Raw genomic sequence first — 11,316 nt, 5'->3', positions numbered from 1 at the left:
CTTGGTACAGACATTTTCTTATGTGATTATGGAAATTAATAATGTTGTTATGTCTGGATAACTTTTATTTATATTCACAATGCACCTAAGTGAAATACAAGTTCAAAATTTATACTAGGAAAAACATGAAATGCTGTACACACAGAAATAATCATGACACAGATTTACATGAACCTCAAAGGGTTTATATTTAAGCATGTTAATACATGCAGTATATATGCAGACACGTAAATGCGTTCATTTGATTACAATATTCTACTAGAACTAATGGATATGCCTTCTGCCTAGTCTGATTAAAGATAAACTCGACCGTTTTTTAAATTATTTGAGTCTGAACAAACTCCCGAGGGTATTCTGTAAATTTATTATTGATATATAAATTATTCATTAATTAGAACCACTTTGAATTGTATACCCCTTTTTTGGTCACACACTGTTGTCAATACAATGGAATTTTCCTCAGAGTTCGGTACTCAGACAAGGTGGATAAATAAGTAGATTATTGCAAAAAATAACAGTATTTACGCGTCTGCATATACATTGCATGTATTGACTTTGCCATTTGAATAGGGACTTTCCATTTTGAAGTTTCTTCGTTGGCATGTGCACATTTAATGGATTAACCTTGTTTTTCGTCTCTGTTATTTTCTCAGTTCGATAAGAAATGAATAAGACATAGGACACTGTTAGTATTTTTCGAATGTGTGGTTTACAAAATACGCTTAACCAATTTTTTGTCGCGGCTACTTCATTTTGAATTTAACACTTTCTAAGCAACTTCGCAGCAATTTGTTTTCGATATTTTCTAATTTTCTTCATTTATAAATATTAGAGAAAAGATAAATTATACATTTTCTCATTCTATACATACTCATGAAGGTCGTGAAAATAAAATTGTTCACAAAAATAAGTTGGGTTAAAGTTACTTAACGAAAAGAAATTTCGTCTTTTAGATTTAAAAAACAATTCTTAATACATTTCATAAAGGCGCAGAGGAATATGTTACCATTAAAGACCTCCGTTGTTTGAGTTTGTGGTATCACCAGTCTTGGTTCAGATAGTGTACCATTTTTATGAAGTTTATTCTTGATTCATATTCGTCTATAATTAAATTTTTCACTTTTATATCTTCTGATAAAGTAACTGTTACTACTTCATCTTTATCAGCAATTGGTCCTGGAAAACAACGTTGAATATTATAAAACCTGCTCAATGTTTTTCATTTCTTTATAGGTATAGAACCACTAAAGATATAAGTACATATTTTAAGCAAAACTTATAGCTGTATCTTTGTCACTAGGTGAACTAATTAGGTAGTTTTGGTATCAAATGAAGTCTTGGGACAATGGGGACTAGTATCACTGTAGAACGCTTGCTGAAAGTTTCTTTTGAATAAAAATAAAAAAAAAAACAAACCCAACATATAGCATTGAAATAGGAGGGCACATTTACCCTGTTGTTCAGACCAGAAATGCATGTATCTGTACTATCAATCTTCCGGGAACCATGGCCAGTACGCTCTAATAAGCAATTACAGGTATGTTGATTTTCTTAGCACAAGTGAGGATGAGATATAGATTTGACATGAAATGACAGCTACTTTATTTGAACTATTACGCTTGAACTTCCATAATTTAACATAGAAATCAATGGGGCTATGTAACTTAAACATGATGCAAATCATCTGGTTTGCTTTGAATGGTTTAAACATAATTTGTTTTCAAAAGTAGAAAAGGGATTTGACACAAGTTATACATTGTAACACCTCTCCCTGTAAATTATTGATTGTCTTTAAATTGTAACACTTGAACTATAATAGAAATAATATGAATCATAATTGAAACTGAATTATTTTTTTTTCATATTGTTTGAGTTAGTTTGATCAAAACGTATAACATTTGAAATGGTTAATTCAGAATTTCGTTGGTAAAGAAAGGTATATTTCTACTAAATTAAATGGTGTTTTCTATCATAATCGTGATCATCAAAAAGGTTATTATTGACATATTGTTGATTGGAACTCCTTGAAATCATATTGCCCTATTATCGTCTCTACACGGTTGAAAATTAGAATTGAAAGTTGTCTTATTTCTTCTTACCTATTATCATCATTTAACAGTTTCATGTTTTCAAAGAAATTCTTGTCTACATATATATATAGTCAGGGCGAATTAAGAAGCTATAGTAAAATACCTTTTACGAAATATTGGTTATCTGCCGTAAAACTGAGAACACAATTTTAAATTGTCGGTTTATAATGCACAAAAATCAATCAATTTACAAACACATAAAGTATAAAGACGCATAGCGTACGGTATGTTAAACATATATTCATGTACACGTTCATCAGGTCAATATATTCATATGTAATTGTGAAATAGGCAGTGACGGATCCAGGGGGAGTCCGGTGGGTTGGAACCTCCTTTTTTGGACGATCAATGCATTTGAATGGGGACATGTGGTTGGAACACCCCCTTTGTCCTGGGTTGGGACCCCCCTTTTTAAAATGACTGGATCCGCCCCTGAAATAGGTCATATACAAACAAATGTATTAAAATCAATAATATCACACTTAAAATTAAGGTTATGACTGGTAATGAATGACATTTGCCAAAGTCTAGCAATTTAACAATCAGCAGTGGCGGATCCAGAACATTTCAAATAGAAAGGGGGGGGGGGCCGCTCCGGTCATGCTTCAGTGACTCCCTATATAATTAACCTAGTTTTTCTCACGAAAAGGAGGGCGGGACCCCAGGGCCCCTTGGATCCTCCTAAGCAATGAACTGATTCAAGCAATTGTTAAGGACAGACGCCAAATTAAGACTTAATATTAAGAATTGGTAATAAATAAGGCCCAAAAGATCACCCGCAAATGACGATTCAAATTAATAACCAAAGTACTACAAATATACTATTGGCGTGTGGTAGTATGGATCAAATGTAAGATAATTATAATACTGGAAGTGAGTTATCGACCGACATTTGACCGGGAGTGATGTTTTATTACTGCATTAAGACAATAGACCTTCATTCTTTCTATCTAGTAACTTTTGGTTAAAATACAAGCAAAATGAGTGGAGAATATGGAACGCCACAGCTGTCTTATGTGGTTCTCTGATATTACTTTATGTTGTTTTATCATTACTTAATAATAGTTTGTCTTTATTTGATATGGTTTTGACATTACGTAATGATGTTTTAATATAACTCAATATGGAATAGTCATTACTTAATGATATTTCGATATTACACGATATGGTTTCGTATTGACTTGATATAGTTTTGTCATTACTCAATATGGTTTTGTCATTACTCGATGTGGTTTCACCATTATTTAATATGGTTGTGTCATTAGTCAATGTGGTTTTAACATTACTTGATGTGTATTTGACTTGACGTAATGTAATTGTTTCATTACATGATGTGATTTTGTTATTTCGTAAAGATGATTTGTCTATTCTTTATATGGTTTTAACATTACGTAATGATGTTTCAAAATTTGACCATTTTACACTACTTGATGTGCTTGTTTCATTATTTGATGTGGTATTGTCATTCTTCGATGTGGTCCTGTCATTCTTTTATGTGGTTATCCCATTACTTGATGAGGTAAAACCACGTGACCAATTCGGAAAAACCTGTTCTATTTTTAGATATATTTCTATGTTGTATGACTGTGCCTTTAATGCATTAGACCATCCATCTAATTAGACTATTCAAACTAAAGTTCGGGTTACTGTTTGAGTTAAACTTTTAGTTAGTTTTCGAATTCAAGTCAATACATACTTATAATTAAAGTTCTAGTTAGCATTGAGTTTCGAGTTGGACTTCGAGTTCGAGTCACATTTAAAGGCAGAGTTCTAGTTACAACTTTGAATTTGAGTTACTTCTTGAGGTAAAGTTTGAGTACAATTCGAATTTAAGTCTAATTTTTATTAATTAAGATTTCGAGCTGAAATTCGAGCTATTTTATATGTCTGTGTGAGTTCGTAATTAAATTTTCTATCGCCGGGAACAAGGGCTTTTGCTCGGGCTTCCGAAAAGAGGGCTCCGGGATATGCGTACTAAATAAACAATGTTGCAGTATACAAAACGCAACATAGGAATTGAAATAAAGTTAAATGTGGTGTGCTTGCCAATGAGACAACTATCCACCAGAGTTTTACTTAAATGCAGTGGATGTAAGAAATCATATATCCGCAACCGTACAGCCTTCAACACTCCGTATAGTCAGCTACAAAAGGTCACCATGCACAGTGTGAAAAAAATCTATTTTTTAACAGATTTTAATATGTCGTTTGTTTAATGTGCTTTGGATGGGTATCGCCAAAGTTAAAAATCAAATTAAAGTTCGAGTGGTTGTTCAGAGTTATTTGGTTATATTTATATTTGTATACATGATTTTTTGGGATAAATTTTACAATGAAAGTAAAATAGAGGCGAAAGTAATGATGTATTAAAGGTGGTTTTTGTTAATATTATTGCTCAATAAACATGAATGATTAATAAAATATGTATTTTGGCTAAGAAGACTTTCCAATGTTTTCATTACATAAAATTGTTACTTGAAGATGCATAAAATGGTATGACTATAAGTTGCCCATTAAGTGAGTCACGGTATACAGCAACGCAGTATTTGAAAAATGGAAACTGCAAGCTTTCCCTACGAAACTGAAATGAAACATGGATTTGTCTGTATATTGGCTAGATATAAATTATATTAGATTCAGGAAAAGTAAATGTTAGAAAGCTGTTTAAACGTTAAAGTTACACTAGACTGTTCATTGATACAACTGTAACGGAACCTTCGGTAAAGGCTTTATATTACTTTTGGATGATGGTGGAGTGATGTTTAACTTCCAGTGGTAAATATTACATGCTTATAAGAACGATAATATGTCAAGGTCGTTCGAATATGAAGCCTGCTTTGTACTAAACAGTTCTGCTGTGTCAGATTTTAAACCTACTTGTTCACAAAAGAAAGTGTAACGAAAATAAATGGATGCACATTATTCTACCAGTGAGTCTTTGTTCTTTTTACTATATAATTCAGGCTTAGTGGAGAAGCAGCAACATTATTTCTGTATATTATTTCAAATATTCAATGTATGGTCAATTTTAAGAATACTGAAAAGAATGTACTCAAAACGCAAATACGTTGACTTCTTTGAAAAGCAGTGTTATTCAAAATACTATTTTAACAATTTTGTTGATATTCTGGGAAAGTGGTGGATAGACGGTAATTGCAAAACAGATATTTTAATTGTTTGTCAATGTTGTATGAATATTTAGTTTCATTAATTATACAAAAAAGTATTTTCAAAATTGTGTTGGTCAGGATATTTATTTTCACGTTGTATTTGAAAACATAATTCAGTTTACTGATTTTCAGGTAATTTGTTATCGAAATCCTGCTGACCCCTCCCCAGAATATCACATCAGTGGCGGAACCAGAAATTTTCATAAGTAGGGGCCCACTGACTGCCTAAGAGGGGGCTCGATCAAGTCACGCTTCAGTGATTCCCTATATAAGCAGCCAATTTTTTTCCAAAAAGGAGGGCCCGTCCCCCCCCCTAAATCCGCATATGCACATGTTGTCCCCTAACAGCTAATCAAAAAGTAAACTGTAAAATTTCGCTACCCTTAAATATTTATTTTGCATTCGGACCATATTTACCTTTTAACAAAGCGAATGATTGTAAGAATTAATCAATCAAAGTCCTAACTATTGGATATATATTTATATTATCTATAAATGGATGGTTTGGTATTTTTCATTAGATTTTGCAAAAAGGAGAAAGTAGCAATAATAAATTGAATTAGAGGTGTCTGTTTTAATGTATAAATACTCGGACACATTGCTGTTCGACTCCCAGGCCACCCCTTTTGGTAAATTGGCTCAAATATAGTTATTATAACCGAAATAGCGTTTCAGTTTCTGTCTTTTTTTGTCACAGTCAACCTACTTTATGTACAAAATACATCTCCTGATTTGGGAGAGGCACATACAGAAAATGGCGAGGTTAAACTAGCTTTAAGGCGCCGACCCTCCCAATCTTGGAACAGTGGTGTAACAGTACAACAAACCAAGAATCAGTTGAAAAGGTCTAAACTCCTCAGATGGATACAATATAGTGGGTACCATAATTTGGTTAATCAAATACATGTATTCTATTTACAGAACTATGTATTCAACGATTCCTTAGTACCCACACTGGAGCGTTTTTTTTTTATTTGGTGTATTATCAATAATTCTTGAAGAAATGAAATTTTCTGCTAATAGAGCTCCCAAATACATTAAATGACTTAAAAAGTAAAATCACAAAAATACTGAACTCAGAGGAAAATCAATTCGGAAAGTCCATAATCACATGGCAAAATCAAATAACAAAACGCATAAAAAACGAATGGACAAGAACTGTCATATTCCTGACTTGGTACAGGCACTTTTAAATGTAGAAAATGGTGGATTGAACCTGGTTTTATAGCTAGCTAAACCTCTCACTTGTATGACAGTCCCATCAAATTACATTATATTGTCACCGATTAAATTTAACTTTAAATAAGCCGCCAACCATATCTATAAATAACAATTAACTAGGAAATCCTGAGGGAAATCCACACTACATATGTAACCAATCAGGACATGTCTATAAATATAGGTTTGTTTTGTTTCAGCATGTTTGTTCACTCGATCATATGACAATTAGATGTTGTGTTATATTTATTCGGGATGCTTATAAAATGTGATGACAAAATAAATGTCTGAACATTTATTAGTAATGATAAGTTTAATTTCTTCCTCGTTCATATTCAAAGTACTTTCAATACTGTTATAATTATGTTTCATTGATCTTACAAGACGTACAAACTTGTAAAAATAATATTTGCACAGGTCAGGGTAACGATCAATAAATGATATTTAATATCAATAATAACAACCCCTGATTAAGCCAAAACAGAAAATCGTTTCAAAAGTAATATGATACGCATATAATATTAACAACAAATTCAACGATAAGAAATTTTAACACATTAAGCAGATATATATATATATATGTCGAATATTTTTAATCATGGCTGCTATATATAACTAATCTTTATCTGAAATTGTACATAAATTAAACTACAGAGGAACAATAAAGAAATCATCTTCTGACACAAGGAAGAAAACTTGAAAATTTTCACAAACTCTTTAGACATTTTGACTTTACTTTTCCGTGATTTATTTCAGATTTTCATAATGAAGTGATCATGTGCACAGGACATAAAGTAACATAAGAGTGAAGTATTGTAGATCTACATAAGCAAAACCGTTACTATGGCTTCAAAACCTAAAGGAAAAGACACACCAAAAGATAAAGACAAGACGAGAAGGCCAAGGAAATTAGACAAGGGTGACACTTATGGTACCCGTGGATCTCCAAGTAGTTCGTCACTAAAATTTATTATAATGAATACGGGTGGAAAGAACACTGGAGAGAAACCGACATAGAGAAGGAAACAAGCAATTTTTGACGTTATCTCCAAATCAGAAGCTAGTTTAGTTTTATTACAAGAGTTTGGATGGACCAGTATCCGTGGTAGAGCATGGAATAAATTTGAGTGGCCAGATAATTTACAATATAAAGGACACAAGGACGCAAGCATTATTTTTGACATAAATGAAGTTGTAGTAGTGCAATATTCGCAAGTGTTGTTAGAAAGCACTCTTGAGGAACTTGTTCGGATAGGGAAAATCCAACAAGGCTTCACACCTATCCCAAGAATGTGTCTTCTTAATGTAAAAACAAAAGGAGTTCCGATCGTAGAGTTGATTTGTGTTTCGTGGCATGGAAGACATAATAAAGCCAAATTAGAGGACTTGAAAGCAGAATTTAAAAATCTATTGGAATATATCATTAAATTGTCAGAGAAAGAATCGCTTCCTTTTGTCATAGCCGGAGATTTCAATGTGAAGATAAAAGACATTGAAAAACTTATACCGTCTTCTTTAGCTCTGCACAGATACACTCCGACTAAAAGAAGAGACGAAGAAAGCGTTATTGACTTTTATATTTCTTCAAAATCTTTATCTATGTCAGACGTCAAAACATTAGACTTAAAGACTGAGACGAAAGTAGATGGTGTACTTTCTATTTTAGACCATGATCCAGTCGTGGCTTCGTTGACCACCGCATGAATTTCTCTTTTTGACCACGATCCAGTCGTGGCTTCGTTGTCCACCGCTTTAAATTCACCAAAAGCGTCCATGCCAACTTACCTTCACGAAAACGCACATCATCCTTACTATATTACTTTTATTGTTTATTATGATGTTCAAGATTTTAAATAAGTTTATTTTTACCTCAGTAGCTCCCCACAGCGATAATCAGGGATATTGTTTATCTGATATTATGAATTATTTGTTATATTAAATGTAAAGTATAATGATAAGTATATAATCATATTTATGAAAAAAACTATATTTGACAGAATGTGATAGTTGAATATTTTGTTAAAATTGTTAAATTTATATTTAATTGTTATTTTGCATTAAAAGCAGAGTGTGTCTTATATATTTGAAATATATGAATATCAAATAAATGAATGAATAAGAAAAAATAAAACAGAATAATTCAAACTTTGTAAATATTTGGTAGCTGTGATCATTACTACGGTCATTTTGAGTTGACTGAATGTCTGGCGTCATTTGAAATGTTATGTTTTAGAATAAAAAAAAAGATTTTTAAATTTAGAAAGGGGAAAGCTGCCATAGGGATACTCGTATTCAAACTCATAAATATAATCGAAAACAAACCATCAAAACAATGATAAAACCAGATAAACGAACAATACTAGTAATAGAAAACAAAGACTGAGTAATACGAACCCACCTAAAACCTGCGGTGCTCACAAGTGCTTCGGAAAGGTAAGCAGATTCTGCTGCACACGTGGCGTCCGTCCGTTGCTCAACTTGCACGATAGGTTACATTCAAGGAAAAGAGAACATGATTATGGTTGTGACAATTGAGACGTATCTTTCGTCATCGTGAAACAGATATTCAACAATGGTTAACCAAGTCGTTATGGCGTACGTAAATTGTTCGAAGTGATGATTTCAACATCACCAGTTGGAACTCTAGCTTCTTGCTAGCAGGAATAATCTTTCCAGAACATATTATGATAAGAAATACAAGCTCTGGAATATCGAATCAAGTTGAAGATATACACTCCATAAACAAGCGCTACAGTAACGTTGCTACATACATTTAGAAATGGAAAGTTCAAAATGTGGAATCTAAAATAATCTTTCGTTTTTAATCGACCCTCATTGTCAATTTCTAGATGTAAGCCAAGTTATAAAGCAGACTTTGTTGTAAAAGTTCTATCCTTTATTTCACCTAAGATATGATACATCATAGATGCGTTCAACATGATAGATTATGATTGATTAGGATTGTTAGTTGCTTAACGTTCAGTAGCAAACATAGTGCATTTAGAGTTGGCTCTCGAAGTAATCGAGATCCGTAGAAACACTCACCCTTCAAGAATGTTTACAATTGTTCAAAAAGCGCGAAAAAAATATATATCTTTTGTATGCTACGTGTTTTTCTCTCTTTTCAATTATTTTTGTACGGAATTTGTACTCTAAATGAACCACAATGATCGAATTGGGTGTATACAACAAATGTCTTTGTACTTTTTCCCGTTCGGCCTTAACACCAAAGTTTGAAGGGGAGTCTGTATTGGATGTATAAATACGTATCCACGTTCGGTCGGAATGACTAGGGAGATATGTCGAAACCATTTAACAACTCATTCTACTTCATGGGTATGCACGTGGATACTAGGTAGTTGAAACACACAATTTGGATTTTGTCCATTATTCCAAGTGACTGTCCAAACTCAAGTCAGCCCTGCATCCTTCATATTTACAGACCAGATCTGGCCTGTTTATACGACATTGTCATCTAGCAAAAAAGGCTACAGGGAATGACAATATTTCAACTAAAATGCTAAACATTGGTAAAAACCTATATTTATCAGTTCTATAAAAACAATGATCAATAAGAGTTTTAAAACTTCAGTGTTTCCCGAAAAAATAAAGATGGCCAAGGTTATACAAAATGTACCATGCTCTATAACAAACAAAAAATCCCAAAATGCTCGACAAAATAATGGCCGAGTTGTTCCAAATGTTACGAACGTCATGATTATACTTGATCTACTATAACTGACTTTTTTTTATAAAGATCTTTATAATTCCGATTATTAGCATTTCAGATTCGGCCATCCTGAAAGTTATCGAGGATCATCGAAGATTGGAGATGGTACTGGACGGTAAAATATATGTCATGGACTAAAGCTTTCGAGCCATAACGGGCACACAAATCAGTTACAATTGATTGAAATAATTGGTAATTACTTGCATAATGCTATTTCTATAAGCTTATCTATTGACACAGAATCATATGTCTGTGTAAATGATCATCGTACAAATTAGGGCCAGTATTCAAATGTGGTCAGCCAAGGGGATGATTTATCGTCTACTTTGTTTGCTCTATATGTCAACGATTTAGCTACTGAATTAGAGATCTAGAAACTGGAATACCTTGTGATAATGAGAAAATCAGTCTTCTATTATACGCCGTCGACATTGTTATTCTTACAGAGACCGAACATGATATGCAATAGTTATCAAACTGTACCAGAATTATAATTTTATACGCCAGACGCGCGTGTCGTCTACATAAGACTCATCAGTGACGCTCAGATCTAAATAGTCACAAAGCCAAACAAGTACAAAGTTGAAGAGCATTGAAGACCCAAAATTCCAAAAAATGGTGCCAAATACGGCTAAAGTAATCTATTCCTGGGATTAGAAAATGCAACGTTGCTTGTAGATGTTGTGTACAGTTGGTGCCAACAATGGAGACAATGGTGTTGCAACGAAACCTTAGGTAAAGCTGGAGGAAGGGCACTAGGAGGAATGCTATCAAAGATTAACAATTTTAAGGATGTTGCATTTAAAACATTTGAAACCTTTTTCGAGTCGTGTGTTGTAACAGTCATTGATTATTGGGCAGGTATTTGGGGATAATTTTTTTTCAATTGAATTCTAATCTTTATTGCCATAAAACAACATATTTATAGTATGTGACACAACATAACAAAATGAAAATAAAAAATAACAACAAGATCATTAGTATACACAATAAAAGTAAATATTTCAAGAGTCCCCTGTCATCAGTTTAACTGATATTCAATTCAATTCAATTCAAAGCTTTATTTATAGTCGGCATGTTACATAACAAATAAACATAAGCTCTCTGA

The sequence above is a fragment of the Mytilus galloprovincialis genome, chromosome 4 (genome assembly GCF_965363235.1).
Source record: "Mytilus galloprovincialis chromosome 4, xbMytGall1.hap1.1, whole genome shotgun sequence".
NCBI lineage: Eukaryota > Metazoa > Mollusca > Bivalvia > Mytilida > Mytilidae > Mytilus > Mytilus galloprovincialis.
The sequence above is the reverse complement of the archived record's forward strand: the minus strand, read 5'-3'. Positions refer to the sequence as shown.